The 9,660-nt window shown below is 40.1% G+C and overlaps 1 pseudogene; it reads right to left on the reverse strand.

Moving 5' to 3' along the window:
- Nucleotides 1–5,613: 5,613 nt before the first annotated feature.
- Nucleotides 5,614–7,626, reverse strand: LOC150012218 (arginine--tRNA ligase, cytoplasmic pseudogene; annotated as a pseudogene).
- Between the last annotated feature and the right edge of the window lie 2,034 nt (nucleotides 7,627–9,660).

The raw sequence follows: 9,660 nt of genomic DNA on the forward strand, positions 1-9,660 counted from the left end.
CAAAAGCAGTGCCATTTCAGACCATAAAGAAGGTGAAGAGTAGCCCATCTCACCTGACGGCAGATCCTAAGCACAGCTGTGACACAGAGGGTCAGTCATTCTTTTACTTTCTCTCCTCCCAGTCTTGTCTGCTTGCAGTTCCTTTCTCCCACTCTTTCCTTTTCTCTTGAATAACTCCCACTCAGACTCCAGGCCTCTGGTTAGACATCACTTCCAGTAGGAAGCCTTCCTCCATCTTCCCCGATTTTGGTTAGGTTTTTCTTTTCTATGCATCCAATGCCTCATTCTACAGCTCAGCATTCATTGCACTGTGCTCACAGTCTGTTGATTGAGCCCCTCACTGAACCCATATGTTCTCTAAAGAAAGAAGTCCTATCTGTCTGGTATTCCCAGTGTCTGGCATCCCTATTGGAACACAAGAGGCACGTAGTAAATAAATATTTGTTAAATGGATGAATGAATGAATGAATAAATGAAATGCAAAAATATACCATCTAAAGTGGATTTGAAATACAGCCTCATTCTCATTTTGAACTATGTAAGTAAAACATCATAGTTACAATGATAGGGGAGAGCTCATGTGTTTTGTTTGGATATAACCATTAGTTAGGAGGCCTTAAAATGGGACTTTACAGATTTATCTCATTTGACTGATTAAAAATATCTGTGTAATGGCTTGGCTATTATTTATAAAAGAGTAGAATGTACATGCATGACAGTATAAGTTAATATTTATGAAGTTCTAATTTTCTACAAATATTAAGCACTTATGACAATGAGCATACTTGTAAATTTTAAAACTGAGAACAATAGTTTTTCAAATTTATTCATTTTTATTTTACTTATTCATTTTTTAGAGAGATGAAGGGGGGAAGACAGGGAGAGAAACATCGATGTGTGGGAGAGATATTGATCAGTTGCCTCTCACACACCTCCAACTTGGGACCTGGCCCTCAACCCAGGCATGTGCCCAGACTGGGAATTGAACTGGGGACCTTTTGGCTCACAGGCCAGCAATCAATCCACTGAGCCACACCAGCCAGGGCAGGTTTTTTTTTTGTTGTTGTTTTAAAGTCTGAAATAAATAAGGCCGTGTAAGGACAGCATGGTGTCTGTCTTGTTTCTTGTGTAAGAGGAGATAAGAAGACATGTTCTTTAATTTTTTTCACTTAAGACAAAAGCAATTCCTTCTGAGGATGAAGTTTAGACATAAATACGGTGGATAAAAACACATGTTAGTAAAGCTCCAAGAGGCTAATAGCAATGATTTGGGCTTTCCTGGTAGATCATGAGCAAAGGTTTGACAGTATAAACTTTGAACAGAGCAAAGGTTTTTATTTTAATAGTTTGTTATACATATAGAATTTTGGGGAAAGGACCATTTTCATATTTCACTATGCACTCAATGCCTCTGTTGGGATACAAATTTCTGTATTGTATTAATTTCAACAAATAGCTCTTTAATATACCCATTATGGTTATCTCCACTGCTACTAGTTTGGTTTGGACCCTTTCTATCTCTTTTCCTTTCCTTTTCTTTTCTCTTCTTTTTATTTTTCTTTCTTTTTGCTGCAAAAAGCTTTATTGTTTCCATTTGGTCCAATGCATGAGAGAGGGTTCCATGGTGGTTAAAAGGGTGTTTAGTGGTTTCAGGGAGAGGCTCAGGCAAAAGCCACATACCAGGGAAATGAAGAGGGCCCCTCAAAGGCTTCTGGGCTCCAAAGGCTTCCTAGGCATGTTTGAAGGTTAGCCTTTCGAAGAGATACTCACCCATCCCAGCCTGGGGGCTGGCCAGCCTGCAGATGTTAGTCAGATGTTGCTCATCTTCTTGACGAATTTAACCTCCTCATCTAGGAAATGCTTCTCCAGAAAGTCACAGAGATGGGGGTCTATGTGGGCAAACCCAGGGCATGCCGATCCAAAAAGGCCTGGTTCAGGTTCTTCTCCAAGGCCAAGGTGGCTTTCATGGGATCCTGGGTTTTACCTCCCTCATCTTGGGGAGGCTTCACCAAATCCTGGAAGAGAATGCAGCCACCGCGCTGGTTTTGCAGCTTTTAAGAGACGCTCGGCACCCTCATGCTTCTCTTCTGCTAACTCACAGAAGAAGTGGCCCGCACCCTGCAGAGCCATGTCATCATAGTTGAAATAGAAGTCCAGAGACACGTAGGTGTGGGAGGTCCAGAGATGCAGGTTGGCTAGGTGCTTGATGGCAGCCTCTGTCTTGGTGGAATAATTCTGATGGTTTTGGGAGCTCGTGGTTATTCAGCAATGAAGAATTAAGGTTAAAAAAAAAAAAAGTGCTGGCTGGTCTCGTAGGCAGAGGATGGCTGAGGTGGTTCCAAAGGGAGTGACCAGAAAAGAGGTTATGGCATAGTTGGAAAGAAGGGGCATCCCTAGGTCTGTTCTATCCAAACCCTGTTTAAGCAGGAGACAGATCCCAGGACTGCGGAAGGCACTATCTCTTTCTGAGACCACAGGGTAGACTTCTGATTGGCTCTTATTTGGTTCTGTTCTTTTTATTCTTCAGTTAAGTTTGCTGAATTCATTGAGGTAATTATGTAATGTAGGAACTGGCAAACTCTCTCTATAAAGTGCAGACAGTAAATAGTTTACACTCTGGGACATATGATCTCTCAATTATTCAACTAGGCTATTGTGTGCAAGCAGCTATAGACACTACATAAATGAATGAACGTAGCTGTGTTCCAATAAAATGCTTTCTGTGGACACTGAATTATATGTAATTTTCATGTATCATGAAATATAATTCTTTTGATTTTTTTTCAGTCATTAAAAAGTGTATAAAACATCTTCTCGTGGGTCATACAGATAAAGAAAGTGGGCGGACTTTGGCTTGCAGGCCAGTTTGCTGACACCTATTCTAAAGTGTATATTTAATTATAACTTCTTCATTTTGTGTCTTTAAGTCCTCTGGTTACAGTTAGAATATTGATTCACCTGCTGTGAAAGGTGGGCACTCTACATCGGTTTAAACTGGACAAAAGTTGATTTTCCTTTTTGTGTAATAGTTCAAGTTTAATTGGTCGAGGACATGTGTGGAAACTCAAGGAAGTGGGGATCCAGGCTTTTTTGGTTTCATTGCTCCCCATCCTCATGGTGCTGCTCTCATCAGTGTGGTTCAAGTTCACTCCCCATCACTATGTTTACATTCCCAGTATGAAGTGGAAGAAGGGAAGGCAAGGGCAAGCTCTCTCCTTTTAAGAGTATGACCCCACAGTTACACACATTACTTTTGCTCACTTCCCATTGGCCAGAATTTGTTTGGACATCTTAGTCTAGCTATTAAGAGAAGCTGGCAAATGCATTCTTTATTCTGTGCACTGATGTATCCAGTTTAAACTGTGAATGCCAATACCATGGGAAGGGGAGAAGGAAATGGGGGGAGAGGGCATCTAGCAGTATCTGTTCTTCTCTCTCCGTTGTATTCTGAGTGAATAACCTGGCTTTTCTAATCTGGCTTCTTTGCCCATTCCAGTCCAGTTTTACATCACTTCCTAATTTGAGTCTGTTCTAGTTTAAGAGAATATTTAGTAATTCCCAAAGGCAAGACACCTTCCTGCTTTTTCCAAAGTTCCTTTCTTTGCCTGGAGTGCACTCCTTCCTTTCCAGCTGGAAAAATGCCTAAACTCTTTACAAGAGTTCATATGTTGTTTCTTCTGATAACTCTTTCCTTAAATTTTATTATGTGTTTTAGCGACATTCAACCAGTGTGCTGCAAGAATATTTAAAACATGCAGTGCCTGACTATCTAGTCAGGGGCACTGACCGCTTTATTTTAATTGCCAGATAAAAAAATGACAAAGGCCAACACAACAATAGCCATTTGGTGTGAGTGATTCAAAATTATACCTATTTTTTTTGGTGTGCTGCAGAATTTTAGTAATTAGTTTATGTGTGCCATGAGATGAAAAAGGTTGAAAATCGCTGATGTATTTCATTATCTCTTGTAGAATATGAGCAGCCTGAAGGTGGTATTTTTTCATTTTTGTATTTGTAGCATGCATCATTTAGTAAAGTCTCAGCCTATGGTTGTTGAGTGAATAAATGATGGGATACTTTTGTCTGCATTATTAAGCTGGATTTTAGTGCCTGTGAAAAGTCAATTGGACCTTAAGAAAAGAAAAGGAGGGAGGCAGGGAGTGATGGGTTAGGGTCCTCTGGTTGAAAAGAAACAAAATTCAGTCTCAAAGATGTAATGAAAGGGGCCTGATTAAAATACACTGTGGAACTCACAAAATCAAAACCACCAGGCCTGAGGATGAGAAGGAAGTGAAGGAGCTCAGGAATTTGGGAGAGCCCTGACAGTGGGTGCCCCAGTCCCAGTGTCTTTAGGCTCTGGGGGTCTCCTTTCAGTTTTCAAACACCAGGGAGAGAGCGGATGCCTGGCCTAGCTTGAATCAGAGACCACTTTGTGGATGGGACATGGTGGAATATTGTCAACGATAGTTCCAACAAAGTATTGGGTTAACCAAAAATTTTGTTTGTTTGTTTTCTGTAAGAGGGCTCTAGTAGCACTTAGTTGTCTTCAACATAATTCAAAAACAGTTTTGTTAGATAGTATTGTGACAGCTGTCATATTAGCATGCATTTAAAAAAAATCAAATTTGGTAAATTTTTGTGTAGCCATTTTAATATTGAAGACGGAAGAAAATATGTAACATTTTCATTATATTATGCTTTATTATTTCAAAAGGTAAAAACACAACTTAAATGCAAAAATAAAAATGACTTGTGCAGTGTATGGAGAAGGTGCTATGACTGATTGAATGTGTCGAAAGTGGTTCGTGAAGTTCTGTGCCGGAGATTTCTTGCTGGAAGATGCTCCACAGTTGGGTAGACCAGTTGAAGTTGATAGTGATCATATCGAGACATTCATTGAGAACAATCAGCATTATACCAGGTGGGAGATAGCCAACATACTTAAAATATACAAATCAATCAAATTACTGGTAAAAATGAAAAATGTGTCTTTTACAGAAAAAAATAAACAAACATTTTGCTAACCCAATTGCATGGAGTAAGAGGCAGTTCTCCCTCAAAAGGTGTACTTAACCTTGCTATATTAAAATAACGGATGACTGTCACAAAGGTTTCTAGTAGCCATAATGTACTTCTACTCCACCAGTGGTCCTTGGAGATGCTGCAGCAGTCGAGGTAGCATATTAGTCTTGCAACTCTGCTCTTTGGTCCTGGCATGGGGGCTGGAGGCAGCCGAGGCTTTTCTCTCATGTTGCCTGTCATAAGAGTCTTAGCTCACAGTGTTAACAGACTCTATCCCTGTGAGTATTGCCAGGATTAGAAGGGAAGAATGAAGACGTAGAAAAATCTCTGATGACATTCCAAGGAGAGAAGAGAAAAGCAGCAAGAAAAACAGACTTTTTTGTAGCTCTTCCTGGATTGAATTCTGGACATTGACTCATCTTTTTAATTGGTTATTTTTTCCCCACAAAAGGAATAGAGATCCTATTGACTTTGCTTTTGCTAATTTTTTTTTTTTTTTAGTTGACAAATTTCATTTACTTGTTTTTATATCCACATGGTTGTAAAAAAGCAAACAGAGCTAATGGCCAGTTTGGTAAAAACAGTGTTCACACCTCAGAGGGATTACATTCTTTGGACAGGTTTTATTCCCAGGATGTCAAACCCCTTGGCCATGACGGCAGCCACGGCCTTGCACAGCAGCATGCGGCCCATGTTCACCTTCAGCACCTTTCCAGTCTGTCGACCCTTCTCCACACAATAACAGCTATCGTAGAACTCAGTGAAAGTAGTTGCCAGCTCATATATATAATCACAGAGAGTGTGGAGAAACAGGTCATCTAAAATCTTCTGCAGAATCTCAGGGAACCGTAAAATGCAGCAGCCTAGTTTTCATTCTTTCTCATGGTCCAAAATGACCTCGGTCTGTCGAGCAACTTTGTGGAGCATCTCTTCAATGATATTGGCCAGACGTGCAATAGACCTGATCCTGGTGAAGGCGTACAGCAGGTACGCTGCTGTGTTCCCTCCGTCATCCAGCATTTTGTCGAAGGACAAGATGTAGTCATTCAAGAGGTTATGGGAAAGATCGGCATATTTGATATAGCCATAGGCAAAAGACTCCTGAGTAGCCTTCAACTCCTCTGCAGTTAAGACCTTGTCTCTCTTTTTCCTTCAACTTGTCCATGGGTCATTTTAATCCCTCTTCCAAAAGGTCTATGAGGCGCACCGTTTCACCTGAATGTGCTTTAAACTTCTTCTTGTCTTCCCGCAGCACCACACCAAACCCAGCATGGGACACCTGAGTCACCTTAGGGTCGTACCAACCAGTCATCTGAGCAGCACCAAACACTGTCTGGAAGTGCACAGATTGTCCACTGTCCACCACGTAGATAATCATATCTGCTTTTTCCTCATGGAGTCTTTGTTCAATAGCAGCAGGTCAGAGGTATCATATGTATAACCTCCGTCTGATTTTACTACGGTTAATGCTATGGAGCACCCTGGGACAAATACAATCTTTCTGCCATCATCCACTTGCACAAATCCTTTATCTTCAAATTCCTTTACAACATCATTCATCCTATCTTGATAGAAGGACTCTCCCCTCTCTATTAAAGAGATGTCCAATGCATCATAGATTTTATTAAATTCTTGGCGGGAGACATCACAGATAAGCTTGCAAGCTTTTATGATATCTGGATCTTTACTCTGGAGCAGAACTACACACTGGTACGCTCGCTTCTTAAATTCCTCCTCAGTATCAAATCTCTTCTTAGATTCCTTATAAAAGGCCTGAAGATCCCCAATAGGAGGCGAAACTGTTAAGTAATCAGGAAATTTATCTTGCAGGTGAGCGAAGAGCATGCCAAACTGGGTCCCCCAATCTCCTACATGATTTAATCTGAGCACATCGTATCCTGCAAACTCAGAGGGGTGGCACATGCTCTCCTCTATGATGGTTGACCTGAGATGGCCCACGTGCATCTCTTTAGCTATGTTGGGAGAGGAAAAGTCCACTACAACCTTTTTGTTTGCTCCAAGGGCAGAGAGTTGAACACCATTCACCAGGAGATTGGTCAATTTTTTTGATACAAAGTCCTTTTTTAAGTGGACATTAATAAAACGAGGACCAGCAATTTCAACTTTTTCAACACATTCATTGTCTGGGAGGAGTTTGGTAATGTTTTCAGCAATTTCTCGTGGATTAACTCTCTGTTCCTTGGTTTTGAGCATCTGAGAGATGCCCATAGCACTGTTACACTGATAGTCCCCAAACTTGGGCTGCTGACTTGGTGTCACTATTAGAGGAGGATTTTCCAAGTCTGGGTAGGTAGCCTTAATGGCACAACCAAAGAGCTCTTGTAGGCGACTATTGATGATAATCATATTTTTAGTTGGTTTGTTCCTTTCTGCTTGAAGACTCTTTCGAGGGATATTCAGTTGATACTTTAACTTTAAACTTTCTTCCCACAACTGCTCCAAATTTGGAGAAGCCACTGAACAGTCGCCAGTTTTCAACTGCTCGATTCTGACAGTCAGAAACGTAATCTCTTTCTCCTGCTGCAGCAGCCGCGCAGACCGCTGGGCAACCAGCCGGTCCATCCTCTTTTCAGAGCCTTAAGCAACAAGTCAGCTTTTGCTAATTTTTTGTTGTTGTTTTCATAAACCCAGTGCAGAGGGAGTTATTGTAAAATTTATTTTTACCTGAATAAAAGAGGAAAAATATAACATCATGAAAATTTCAGAAAATTTGTATCATTAAATATGTTGAGCATAAAAGTGGTATTAAGTTTAAGACAGAGATGGGCTATAAGTAGGCATTCAGCAAAAAGCACAGGAGACTACTGTGAAATTAGAAAGACTTGGGAGAGGAAGCCCTTTCACAAACTTGTCTCTAGGACTCCTTGGACAATGACCGAAGACTGTTTGTAGCGCTTTGGAGATGACCAAATTATCCTTGGGGAAACCATGAGCAGACTCATAGGAAGTTATACTAGGTGTAACACATAGGCCAATGCATGAGACAAAGAATAGTTGAATAAACTAAAAAGTTACATAAAATACTATGCATTGCATCAGTCAGGGTTCAGTGCAAGGAATGAACACATTCCATGCTTTTATTTAGGGAGGAATCTAATACCTGAAATTTTATGCTTAAAAAGTATTAGCAGGAAGCAAGAAGTGGACTCTAGGATGGGCTTCCAGGAATGACTTCCTAATTTTCTTTGGGGGACTACTACCTCTGATGCTGTGGGGTTCAAAAACACACCCCAGAACTGCACTCCCAAGATGAGCTATTTCTCATGGAGCAGGTCTGTCATGAAGGTGCTGCTGTGGATGACTTCCTCTCACCACCCAGGAATCTGCAGAACCGGCCCATAGCCCTGACCCAAAGACAGAAAGCCAGGGGAAGCTGACATAACCATTGCACAGCACCTGGACAGCTGGTGAACAGATCCCGATCTTTGATGCAGAAAGCAAAGCAGCCTTCATGTTCACGCGCTGCTTGCCAGCAGAAAAAAACAAAAAGGAGCAGGACAATTCTTTGACTTTCTTTGACATTTCTTTGTCTCCCAGATTTCACATAAGTGCATTCAACTGGCTAACTTAATTTGCATCAAGAAACTTAGATTTAAGGGAGTCTAAATACTTAGTATTAGGCTTTCTCGGCTCTCTAACTAGAAAGAAAATAAAATGAAGCTTGACAAAGCCAAAACTAAGCCCCAGTACCCAGCATATGTGTGTGGTGTTGATTTATGTGTACATATGTATATGTATTTGTGTCATGTAGATATATCATGTATTTATACTTGTACTGTGTGTGTGTGTGTGTGTGTGTGTGTGTGGTATGTAATTAACTTGTAACTGAAATGATAAAGTAGGCTTAAAACTCTTAGAAAAAGTGATACCTATAGGAAGGAAATACATATTTATAGTGGCTCTAGTTGTAGCTAAAGAGGATGTAGGAAAGTGAAGCACTCAGATCTGACTTTCTGTATGGCTTAATACTGAATGTATTTATACCTAAAACAAATGCTAATTTTTAAGAAAAGCTTCCAAAAGTCAATAACTTCTACCTTCAATGGTTCTTTGACTCATTTATTTATAGACTGTCTTTCCCACTTTCTTATTTTTCCATTACATCACAAGAATTGTGACCTAATATAAAGCTCTTAATCTTTACAAGATATCAGTTTGCCCTTTAGTTAGTACTGTCCTTTATGCAGCAATATGAAGTGAATACAACCACAATGAGCTCATTTTTACCCAATTTCCTCCTCCTAGGGAACAAGACAAGGGAATGTAGTTTGACCTCAATAAAACAAAATAGATTTATATTAATGGCATACTAGAGAAAATCCATTAATGTCATTTCAGATGATAAAAAAAATTTGTTGAGATTTTCAGATCATATTAAGATTTTTAATATAAAATAACTTTAATTTTCTTATCACTGAAATGAAATTAAAGCGCAGTTCTTTTCTCATTTCTTTGGTTGGAAAAAAATGTTCAAAGGTTTGAGTTAACCACCCTCCTGGGCTGAATATACTCATACTCAAATGCAAGTGAGGCTTTTTTAAGACGCAAGGGCGATTCATCCAGGAAAGACTGATTCATTCTAGCTCTTCTTTAGGAGTTCTCTTTGAGCCTGGGGAA

This window comes from Furipterus horrens, unplaced genomic scaffold (assembly GCF_987537825.1).
Source record: "Furipterus horrens unplaced genomic scaffold, mFurHor1.1.pri manual_scaffold_4, whole genome shotgun sequence".
In the NCBI taxonomy this organism is placed as follows: Eukaryota; Metazoa; Chordata; class Mammalia; order Chiroptera; family Furipteridae; genus Furipterus; species Furipterus horrens.